General features: G+C 40.3%; 1 protein-coding gene across 2 annotated transcripts in view; it reads left to right on the top strand.

The window, feature by feature from the left end:
- LYRM4 (LYR motif containing 4) overlaps positions 1–12,556 on the top strand; it is a 166,970-nt gene that overhangs the window by 1,216 nt on the left and 153,198 nt on the right. The gene's annotated exons all lie outside the window — the stretch shown is intronic.

Here is a 12,556-nt window from a genome sequence, read left to right as displayed (position 1 = left end):
TTTTCTCTGCATCCTTTCAGATTTGGTGTTTCCTACTAACTACCTGATTTTCTCAGCGTTGATCTGTATTTAATGCCAGGTCTCACTTTGGGTGACTGTCCAGCCTAGGGATTGAGTGACCTAGGACAGAGTCTGATCAAATAGGCACAACCCTCCCAATGGATATATATGAGTTGGCAGGCCCTGTGATAAGGAGACTCATTACACCGTTGGTTATGGGACAGAATACTAAACCTCTCAAGCAATGACTAATTTTTAGATACCTGCATAGAAAAGGTATTCATCTTGTAAATTTGAAAACAGTACTACCAGTGAGACCAGTCAAATGGTTGAAAGAAACATTTCATAGGAGAGCATAATTTTACTTAATGACTTTGTCTTTAGAAGGTAAAGTTTGTAAATATTAGGAATACTGGTGAAATTTTTGACGAAAAATTAACCAAGTTCCTAGCACCAAGAACTTCAAGTCTGTTGAAGACACTGACAAAATATGCAAGTGAGTAAGTGGTAACCAGTTATTTGCAGTCTGAAAGAAGATAGTTTGTCATTTAAATTTTCCTAAGAATGAACAAGAACTTGGAATCAGCACACAGGCCACACACTGGAGGGTACCCTACGTATCCCATAGGTATCTAGAGTGGATATGAAAGCACATCACCAAGGAGTCTTCAGAGAATATGTAATATGTAATCTTCAACAAGCCACTCAACTGTAGTAGTTCAGTATTCTTTTTTTTTTTTAAGATTTTATTTATTTATTTGTCAGAGAGAGAGTGAGTGAGAGCGAGCACAGGCAGACAGAGTGGAAGGAAGAGTCAGAGGGAGAAGCAGGCTCCCTGCGGAGCAAGGAACCCGATGTGGGACTCTATCCCAGGACGCTGGGATCATGACCTGAGCCGAAGGCAGCTGCTTAACCAACTGAGCCACCCAGGCATCCCTTCAGTATTCTTGTTTACAAAATTTGCTTGTTGAACTAGGTAATCTCTGAGGACTCTTCCATTACTAAAAATGTATTTGAAATGATTTATGAGCCAGGTGGTGAAATCCACATTCGAGACAAAATTTTTATGAAGTGAATAAATGCCAAGTCAACAGGAGTAGACTGCAAGAAAACCATTCAAAGTTGTAACTGGTGGGCAGAAAATTGGAAACAAGTTTTTGTATGAGCCACCATAAGGTAATTTACATTTAGAAAATAATTGTTCAAATTATACATTGAGTTGTTTTTGAACTAAATTTATTACACACATGTAACTGTATTAACTATAGGAATCTGGTAACACATGTAACTGTATTAACTATAGGAATCTGGTAATCATTTCATACTTTCTTGAAATCATGGACCTAAAACCTGAGATTCCCACTAGTATGATCTCTAATTAACTTACTTGTTAAAAAATAATGTCCTTCTGTATTAAAGCTGTATCTTGTGAATTTCAAAAAGAGCCCCTTTTTCCTTGTGAAGTTCTCTCTATTGGACAATGCCCTTTAAACACTCTTGAGTTCATCCTTTTTTTGAGATTCAGCTCAATCATGACCTTCTCAGGACAAAGATTTTCCCAATTCTCCTCATCCACAACCCAGCCTCCATCCAAACAGGTCCATTTTACTTCAGTGCTTCCAAAAACTTGTCTGAAGACTAATTTGCCCTGTGTGCAAAACCTGGAGAGCTTTGGGTTCAGCAAAGCACCTACCATCAATGGCTTTTTTAACAAACCCCAGTGGGACACAGTTATAGAAACCATTTTCACAAACTGTGTTAAATGCTGTGATGGGCATGCACAGAGGTAGAACCAAAAACATGTCCCAGAAGATGACATTGGGTCAAAGGTGTGAATCAGCATAGTAGCTCAGATAACAACAAACTGTAGAAGATTATTTAATTGCTAGAGAGTTAAGTGTGATTCAGGGGGTGACAGAGGATGAGACTGAGACACAGAAAGATTAAGTATAAAGTTGTGCCATTAACTGACTGAAGTACAGAAATAGCTGGTCTTATGACAAGACTTATGAATACATCTTCAGACATCTTGAGTGAAGGTCATCTGATGCCCAGCAAAGGCAGTTACTCACAAGAGTGTAAAGCTCAGGGAAGCAAACAGGGCTGGAGTTACCATCATCACTTACTTGCTGTATGACCCTGGAAGAGTCATTTCACTTCTCAGTTTGGCAGTTTCTTAATCTGTACAATAGAAATTCTGTGAAACAGAGATAATTTACCTCTCAGAGGTTGAAGTTTAAATGAGTTAATACATGTCAAGTGCTTTTTGTACTTGAGGCACCTTGTGGCTCAGTTGGTTAAGCATCCAAGTCTTGATTTCAGCTCAGGTCATGATCTCAGGGTTGTGAGATGGAGCCCCATGTCTTGGGGCTCTGAGGTGGGCATGGAGCATGCTCAAGGTTCTCCCTCTCCTCCTTTGGTCCCCCACCCTGACATGTGTACACCCTCTCTCTTACAAAAAAAAAAAAAAAAAGTCTTGATATTAGGCGAAATTTTTAGGAAGAACATTTAGGGTGGTTGTTCTAAACTGGGGACAATTTTATCTGACAATATCTGGAGACATTTTTGTTGTCACAGTTTGGGTGGGAGGATACTAGTGGCCAGGGATGCTGTTAAACACAGAATCCCCCATAATAAAGAATTACCTGACCCAAAATGTTAAACATACCAAGACTGAGAAATCTTAGTATATGGTTACAAAATCAGTGGGATAAGGATGCTGTTCTAGAGAACATCAAAATTTAAGGGGTTGGTCAAAGAAGAGCCACTAAAGGAGGCTAAGAGATACAGTCTAAGAATGTGGTCCTCCAACTTAAGGGTCTCAGGATTCTTTTACATTCTTAAATGTAACTGAGGACCCAAAAGCTTTGTGTATGTGTGCCATAGTTATCAATATCATATTAAAAAATCAAAACTAAAACATCTTAAAATGCCTATTTTTAAATGAATTGATAAACCCATTACATACAAACAAAAATAACATTTTTATGAAAAGTGACCATTAAATTAGTGACGAGTAACGTTCGACATTTTTGCAAGTCTCTTTAATATTTGTCTTAGCAAAAGAAGGGTAGATTCTTATATTTGTGTCTGCCTACAGCCTGTTGTTCTATCACATGTCCTTTAGCCACTGGGAGATTCCACTATACACTCATAAGAAAATGAGAGTGGAACTGACAAATGTCTTGGTATTATATTATAAAACAGTTTTTCTGGTGGATCCCCTGAAAAGGTCTCAGAGACCCCCCACTGACTCCTGGCCCACACTTGGATAACATTGTAGTGTCTAAAAATGAGCAGAGAACAAGCGAGGAGAGTAGTATCACAGAAGTCAACATAGTCACGTGTTTCGGAAAAGTGGTCAGGGGCACCTGTTTTACCAAGATCCAATAAAGAAAGATGGAAATGTGGTCCCTGGTGTTGGCAGTATGGAGATCTCTAGAGACCGTTACTTGAGCAGTGTTAGTGAGGTAGTTAAGGCAAAACCTGGATTGTGGGGATTGAGAAGTGAGTCAGAAGGAAGTAAACAGCCACAGTGAGTGTAAACCAACCCACCATCCCAGGAAGTCTGGTTAATGTGATATGGGAGTTTGGATAACTGCTAGAGGAAGACCCACAAGGGGTGAGAAGTGGTGTGTCTGAGAGCACAGTTGGTTTTAGGACAGGAGGAGGGACACTTTTTCATCAGTGGGGTGAAGGAGGTGAAGATAAGAAAAGATGGGAAATTGAGGTGATTCATGCCTTACCTGACAGCCAGTTTCTAGATAAAGTGGAAAGTAAGTGGACATGAAGGCAGCACTGTGCTCTCAGATTTATTTTTACACATGTCAAACACTACTGTTGCAGGTTTACTTGAGTCTGCCATTCATTCCTTGAAAGCAGAAATTCTGTTTTAGGTCTTTATCCCTAGTGCGTAGGACAATACCTATGCAGTATGTATTTATAATTATTTATTAAAAAGTAAGAGGAAATTATATTCAGAGATGATTTTTATCACCGATTTCTCCTCTTACAGGTTAAAAATAATATAAAATTTGAGAAAAAGCAAAAATAATGCCCAAACGCTTACCAAATTGAGTATCAGAACTCCTCCTTTCTTCATTAAATATATATATTTTTAATTTTTATAAACATATATTTTTATCCCCAGGGGTACAGGTCTGTGAATTGCCAGGTTTACAGACGTCACAGCACTCACCATAGCACATACCCTCTGCAATGTCCATAACCCCACCCCCCTTCTCCCAACCCCCCTCCCCCCAGGAACCCTCAGTTTATTTTGTGAAATTAAGAGTTACTTATGGTTTGTCTCCCTCCCAATCCCGTCTTGTTTCATTTATTCTTCTCCTACCCCCTTCATCCCCCATATTGCATCAACACTTACTCATATCAGGGAGATCATATGACAGTAGTCTTTCTCCATTTGATTTATTTCGCTAAGCATGATACGCTCTAGGTCCATCCATGTTGTCGCAAATGGCAAGATTTCATTTCTTTTGATGGCTGCATAGTATTCCATTGTGTATATATGCCACATCTTCTTGATCCATTCATCTGTGGATAGACATCTAGGTACTTTACATACTTTGGTTATTGTGGACATTGCTGCTATAAACATTCGGGTGCACACACCCCTTCGGATCACTACGTTTGTATCTTTAGGGTAAATACCCAGTAGTGCAATTGCTGGGTCATAGGGCAGTTCTATTTTCAACATTTTGAGGAACCTCCATGCTGTCTTCCAGAATGGTTGGACCAGCATGCATTCCCACCAACAGTGTAGGAGGGTTCCCCTTTCTCTGCATCCTCGCCAGCATCTGTCATTTTCTGACTTGTTAATTTTAGCCTTTCTGACTGGTGTGAGGTGGTATCTGATTGTGGTTTTGATTTGTATTTCCCTGATGCCAAGTGATATGGAGCACTTTTTCATGTGTCTGTTGGCCATCTGGATGTCTTCTTTGCAGAAATGTCTGTTCATGTCCTCTGTCCATTTCTTGATTGGATTATTTGTTCTTTGGGTGTTGAGTTTGCTAAGTTCTTTATAGATTTTGGACACTAGTCCTTTATCTGATATGTCGTTTGCAAATATCTTCTCCCATTCTGTCAGTTGTCTTTTGGTTTTGTTAACTGTTTCCTTTGCTCTGCAAAAGCTTTTGATCTTGATAAAATCCAAATAGTTCATTTTTGCCCTTGCTTCCCTTGCCTTTGGCGATGTTCCTAGGAAGATGTTGCTGTGGCTGAGGTCAAAGAGGTTGCTGCATGTGTTCTCCTCAAGGATTTTGATGGATTCCTTTCTCACATTGAGGTCCTTCATCCATTTTGAGTCTATATTCGTGTGGGATGTAAGGAAATGGTCCAGTTTCATTTTTCTGCATGAGGCTGTCCAATTTTCCCAACATTTCCCAACAGCCTCATTCATTTATTGAAGAGGTTTTTTCCATTGGACATTCTTTCCTGCTTTGTTGAAGATTAGTTGACCATAGAGTTGAGGGTCTATTTCTGGGCTTTCTATTCTGTTCCATTGATCTATGTGTCCTGTTTTTGTGCCAGTACCATGCTGTCTTGATGAAGTCCGGAATTGTGATACCACCAACATTGGCTTTCTTTTTCAATATTCCTTTGGCTATTTGAGGTCTTTTCTGGTTCCATATAAATATTAGGATTATTTGTTCCATTTCTTTGAAAAAGATGGATGGTACTTTGATAGGAATTGCATTAAATGTGTAGATTACTTTAGGTAGCATAGACATTTTCACAATATTTATTCTTCCAATCCAGGAGCATGGAACATTTTTCCATTTCTTTGTGTCTTCCTCAATTTCTTTCATGAGTACTTTATAGTTTTCTGAGTATAGATTCTGTGCCTCTTTGGTTAGGTTTATTCCTAGGTATCTCATGGTTTGGGGTGCAATTGTAAATGGGATTGACTCCTTAATTTCTCTTTCTTCTGTCTTGTTGTTGGTGTAGAAAAATGCAACTGATTTCTGTGCATTGATTTTATATCGTGACACTTTACTGAATTCCTGTACAAGTTCTAGCAGTTTCGGAGTGGACTCTTTGGGGTTTTCCACATATAGTATCATATCATCTGTGAAGAGTGATCCTTTGACTTCTTCTTTGCCGTTTTGGATGCCTTTAATTTCCTTTTGTTGTCTGATTGCTGAGGCTAGGACTTCTATTACTATGCTGAATAGCAGTGGTGATAATGGACATCCCTGCCGTGTTCCTGACCTTAGTGGAAAAGCTTTCAGTTTTTCTCCATTGAGAATGATATTTGCGGTGGGTTTTTCATAGATGGCTTTGATGATATTGAGGTATGTGCCCTCTATCCCTACACTTTGAAGAGTTTTGATCAGGAAGGGATGTTGTACTTTGTCAAATGCTTTTTCAGCATCTATTGAGAGTATCATATGGTTCTTGTTCTTTCTTTTATTGATGTGTTTTTTATCATATTGATTGATTTGCAGATGTTGAACCAACCTTGCAGCCCTGGAATAAATCCCACTTGGTCGTGGTGAATAATCCTTTTAATGTACTGTTGAATCCTATTGGCTAATATTTTGGTGAGGATTTTCGCATCTGTGTTCATCAAGGATATTGGTCTATAGCTCTCTTTTTTGATGGGATCCTTGTCTGTTTTTGGGATCAAGGTGATGCTGGCCTCATAAAATGAGTTTGGAAGTTTTCCTTCCATTTCTATTTTTTGGAACAGTTTGAGGAGAATAGGAATTAGTTCTTCTTTAAATGTTTGGTAGAATTCCCCCGGAAGCCGTCTGGCCCTGGGCTTTTGTTTGTTTGGAGATTTTTGATGACTGTTTTGATCTCCTTACTGGTTATGGGTCTGTTCAGGCTTTCTATTTCTTCCTGGTTCAGTTGTGGTAGTTTATATGTTTCTAAGAATGCATCCAATTCTTCCAGATTGTCAAATTTATTGCCGTAGAGTTGCTCATAGTATGTTCTTATAATAGTTTGTATTTCTTTGGTGTTAGCTGTGATCTCTCCTCTTTCATTCATGATTTTATTTATTTGGGTCCTTTCTCTTTTCTTTTTGATAAGTCGGGCCAGGGGTTTATCAATTTGATTAATTCTTTCAAAGAACCAGCTCCTACTTTCGTTGATTTGTTCTATTGTTTTTTTGGTTTCTATTTCATTGATTTCTGCTCTGATCTTTATGATTTCTCTTCTCCTGCTGGGCTTAGGGTTTCTTTCTTGTTCTTTCTCCAGCTCCTTTAGGTGTAGGGTTAGGTTGTGTACCTGAGACCTTTCTTGTTTCTTGAGAAAGGCTTGTACCGCTATATATTTTCCTCTCAGGAATGCCTTTGTTGTGTCCCACAGATTTTGAACCGTTGTGTTTTCATTATCATTTGTTTCCATGATTTTTTTCAATTCTTCTTTAATTTCCTGGTTGACCCATTAGTTCTTTAGAAGGATGCTGTTTAGTCTCCATGTATTTGGGTTCTTTCCAAACTTCCTCTTGTGGTTGAGTTCTAGCTTCAGAGCATTGTGGTCTGAAAATATGCAGCGAATGATTCCAATCTTTTGATACTGGTTGAGACCTGATTTAGGACCAAGAATGTGATCTATTCTGGAGAATGTTACATGTGCACTAGAGAAGAATGTGTATTCTGTTGCTTTGGGATGAAATATTCTGAATATATCTGTGATGTCCATCTGGTCCATTGTGTCATTTAAGGCTTTTATTTACTTGTTTATCTTTTGCTTGGATGATCTGTCCATTTCAGTGAGGGGAGTGTTAAAGTCCCTTACTAATATTGTATTATTGTTGATGTGTTTCTCTGATTTTGTTATTAATTGGTTTATATAGTTGGCTGCTCCCACGTTGGGGGCATAGATATTTAAAATTGTTAGATCTTCTTGTTGGACGGACCCTTTGAGTATGATATAGTGTCCTTCCTCATCTCTTATTATAGTCTTTGGCTTAAAATCTAATTGATCTGATATAAGGATTGCCAATCCTGCTTTCTTCTGATGTCCATTAGCATGGTAAATTCTCCCCCCCCCCCAGTTTATTTATTTATTTATTTGACAGGCAGAGATCACAAGTAGGCAGAGAGGCAGGCAGAGAGAGGGAAGGGAAGCAGGCTCCCTGCCGAGCAGAGAGCCAGATGCGGGGCTCGATCCCAGGACCCTAGGATCATGACCTGAGCCGAAGGCAGAGGCTTTAAACCACTGAGCCACCCAGGCGCCCCTCCCCCCCCCACACTTTAAATCTGGAGGTGTCTTCGGGCTTAAAATGAGTTTCTTGTAGGCAACATATAGATGGGTTTTGTTTTTTTTATCCATTCTGATACCGTGTGTCTTTTGATTGGGGCATTTAGCCCATTAACATTCAGGGTAACTATTGAGAGATATGAATTTAGTGCCATTGTATTGCCTGTAAGGTGACTGTTACTGTATATGGTCTCTGTTCCTTTCTGATCTACCACTTGTAGGTTCTCTCTTTGCTTAGAGGACCCCTTTCAAGATTTCCTGTAGAGCTGGTTTGGTGTTTGCAAATTCTTTCAGTTTTTGTTTGTCCTGGAAGCTTTTAATCTCTCCTTCTATTTTCAATGATAGCCTAGCTGGATATAGTATTCTTGGCTGCATGTTTTTCTCATTTAGTGCTCTGAATATATCATGCCACCTCTTTCTGGCCTGCCAGGTCTCTGTGGATAAGTCTGCTGCCAATCTAATAATTTTACCATTGTATATTACAGACTTCTTTTCCTGGACTGTTTTCAGGATTTTCTCTTTGTCACTAAGACTTGTAAATTTTACTATTAGGTGACGGGGTGTGGACCTATTCTTATTGATTTTGAGGGTCGATCTCTGTGCCTCCTGAATTTTGATGCTCGTTCCCTTTGCCATATTGGGGAAATTGTCTCCAATAATTCTCTCCAGTATACCTTCTGCTCCCCTCTCTTCTTCTTCTGGAATCCCAATTATTCTAATGTTGTTTTGTCTTACAGTGTCACTTATCTCTCGAATTCTCCCCTCATGGTCCAGTAGCTGTTTGTCCCTCTTTTGCTCAGCTTCTTTATTCTCTTGTCATTTGGTCTTCTATATCGCTAACTCTTTATTCTGCCTCATTTATCCTAGCAGTGAGAGCCTCCATTTTTTATTGCACCTCATTAATAGCTTTTTTAATTTCAACTTGGTTAGATTTTAGTTCTTTTATTTCTCCAGAAAGGGCTTTTATATCTCCTGAGAGGGTTTCTCTAATATCTTCCATGCCTTTTTCAAGCCCGGCTAGAACCTTGAGAATTGTCATTCTGAACTCTAGATCTGACATAATACCAATGTCTGTATTGATTAGGTCCCTAACCTTCGGTACTGCCTCTTGTTCTTTTTTTTATGGTGAATTTTTCCGCCTTGTCATTTTGTCCAGATAAGAGTATATGAAGGAGCAAGTAAAATACTAAAAGGGTAGCAACAACCCCAGGAAAATATGCTTTAACCAAATCAGAAGAGATCCCAAATCATGAGGGGGGGAAAGGGGGATAAAAAGAGTTTCAGAAAGAAAAAAAAAGAAAGAAAGAAAGACAGAAAGAAAAGAAAAGAAACAATTAAAAAAAGAAAATGAATAAAGAAAAAGTATAAAAAAGAAATATATATATATATATATATATATATATTAGGTAAACTAGTTAAAAAACATTAAAAAAGAAAAGGGTAAAAAAGTTAAAAAATTTTAGCAGAAGAAGAGAAAAAAAAATTGAAAAAGAAAAAAAATTAAATTACCTGCAAGACCAAAGAATCATGGGGAGAAAGCCATGAGTTCCGTGCTTTGCTTTCTCCTCCTCTGGAATTCTGTTGTTCTCCTTGGTATTGAAACTGCACTCCTTGGTAGGTGAACTTGGTCTTGGCTGGATTTCTTGTTGATCTTCTAGGGGGAGAGGCCTGTTGTAGTGATTCTCAAGTGTCTTTGCCCCAGGCGGAATTGCACCGCCCTTACCAGGGTCCAGGCTGAGTAATCCGCTCAGGTTTGCTTTCAGGAGCTTTTGTTCCCTGAGCGCTTTCCGTAGAGTTCCGTAGAATTCCGGAGGATGGGAATACAAATGGTGGCCTCCTGGTCTCCCGCCAGAGGAGCCGAGAGCCGGGGGCCCCACTCTTCAGTGCGCCCTCAGAGAACAGCACACAGTAACTCCCGTCTGCCTGACCTCCAGCTGCACTCCGAGCTCACCGAGCCTGCGACCAGTTCAAGGTAACCCCGAGCAGTGAGCTCACTGTCTGCTCTGTCTCTGTTGCCGGCTTCCCCGTTCTAATACCTGTAAGCTCTGCGACACTCAGACACACCCGATCCTTCTGTGACTCTGCGGGACCTGAGGCCACGCTGACCCCGCGTTGGCTTCACCCCGGTTTAGCCGCTGGAGAGATGTCCCTCAGCGGAACAGACTTTTAAAAGTCCTGATTTTGTGCTCCGTTGCTCTTCTGTTTGCCAGGAGCCTGTCCCTCCCCTTGGGGTCTATCTTCCTGTCGCTTCTCTGACAGTCCTACCTTTCAGAAAGTGGTTGATTTTCTGTTTCTAGAATTGCTGTTCTTTTCTTCGATCTGCCGATGGATTTGTAAGCGTTTGCAATCTTTAGATAAGCTATCTAGCTGATCTCCTGCTACCTGAAGTAGTCTCAGCCTGCTACTTCTCCACCATCTTGACTCCTTCCTTCATTAAATATTTGAATGTTACACTTCTTGTAGTGAAAGCTGCAAATCAAAATGAATATCCCATTAATGGTAGAGAGTGGTAATTGATTGTTGACCTTAAAAAAACAAAAGAGCCCATTATGTTACCAGCCAAATGAGACTCTTTAGGAACAGAGGAATTGCAATTTGGGATATGAAGGCCATGTCAAACCGTAGGCCTGTCTGGAGAACAAAGGAAAAGAATATTATAGAGAAAAAGGAGGAGGTTGGGAGGGGCTGCTTAGAACAAAAGACTGTTGGATGAAAGTGGAGAGTTCAGGGTGGTGATGGTTTGTCATTGGTTGGGGTCCTGGCATTTTCTCCTTGGCTGGGTTGTGGGGCAAGGAGAAAACCTTTCTCCTGGGGTAGTGAAGTGAACTTCTTCCCATCCACTAGGGTGAGGTAAGCTGGATGGAAAGTTTGTGAGTCAGAGGTCCCCTTCCAGGGCTTCCTCACTACATTTCAAATGAGACTTCCCTTTATTAATTTTCATAGTACCATTAGAAGTTTATCAGTCAAGTTCATGGGGCGCCTGGGTGGCTCAGTTGGTTAAGCGTCTGCTTTCAGCTCAGATCATGATTCTGGGGTCCTAGGATCAATCCCAGGGCTGGGCTCTCTCTTACTATCTCTCTCTCAAATAAATAAATAAAATCTTTTTAAAAAAATTTATCAGTAAAGTTCAAAGGAGGAAAAGATATGTAGAAGAGCTGACCTCGGGGCGCCTGGGTGGCTCAGTGGGTTAGGCCGCTGCCTTCGGCTCGGGTCATGATCTCAGGGTCCTGGGATCGAGTCCCACATCGGGCTCTCTGCTCAGCAGGGGCCTGCTTCCCTCTCTCTCTCTCTGCCTGCCTCTCCATCTACTTGTGATTTCTCTCTGTCAAATAAATAAATAAAATCTTTAAAAAAAAAAAAAAAGAAGAAGAAGAGCTGACCTCATAAGCACCACCTTAATAATAGCAATAGGAATGCTTTGACTACAAGTAATAGAAGACCTTTACACAGTATATGAGGGGTTTATTTTCACGTAGAGAAGTCTAGAGGTAGGTAGCTGCTCAAACTGATTAGTCACTACATGATGTCAAGGTGTCTGAATGTTCGTTTTCTTCTCATTCGTATGCCTGATGGTTGCAAAGGGCTATTGAAGTTCCAAATATATCCTTATTCAAGGCAAGAAGCAGAAAGAAGAGTGCCCCAACCAGGAAAGAGTAAGCTTTTGTTTCATAAGGAGAGAGTAAACTTGGAACCATTGTAGTGGACTTCTGGTTATAGCATTGACCGGGACTCTGTTACATTTTCCCACTAACTGGGTATAGGGCTGGGAAGTGAGGGTGTAGTTAATTCTAGCCTCTGTGATTGGAAGGCAGCAAAGAGAAAAGAGTTGGGAATGACTGGTGAGCCAGCCACCAGTTAGTGTCTGCTGAAGCTAGGGACACGACGGCATGAGTGGAGGAGCATTCCAGGCATAGACAATGAGGGGTCAGGGAAGTAAAACACAAGGGGCATCTTGGAACCAGAAGCACTGGTTTGGAGTTCCAGCATAGGTGACTTTAAGTGCCAGTCGAAATAGTCAGCAAGTAATCAAATGGGTCTCAAACAAAGGTGAGGATAGAAATGATAAACAGCTTGACTAAAGTCTTACAACTGGTAAATGACAGAATGGGAACTAGAATGCCTCCCAGCCCACAGGGCAGTCTCCCCCACCACTCCCCAACACGCTGTGCATCTTCTGACTTGGCCTTCAGAAGTTTTAGAAACATCAATCCAAAGATACTTACTTTCACAATTTCTCTTTACAGCTGAAGTAGCTAAACAAGCTGTCCCTCCTCTTGTGACTGGTAAATTACTAACTGTTGGTAATGTCAGAACTCAATTACTA

The sequence above is a fragment of the Mustela putorius genome, unplaced genomic scaffold (genome assembly GCF_011764305.1).
Source record: "Mustela putorius furo isolate JIRA1106 unplaced genomic scaffold, ASM1176430v1.1 tig00003870_pilon_pilon_pilon, whole genome shotgun sequence".
Taxonomy (NCBI): Eukaryota; Metazoa; Chordata; class Mammalia; order Carnivora; family Mustelidae; genus Mustela; species Mustela putorius.
The sequence above is the reverse complement of the archived record's forward strand: the minus strand, read 5'-3'. Positions and strand labels throughout refer to the sequence as shown.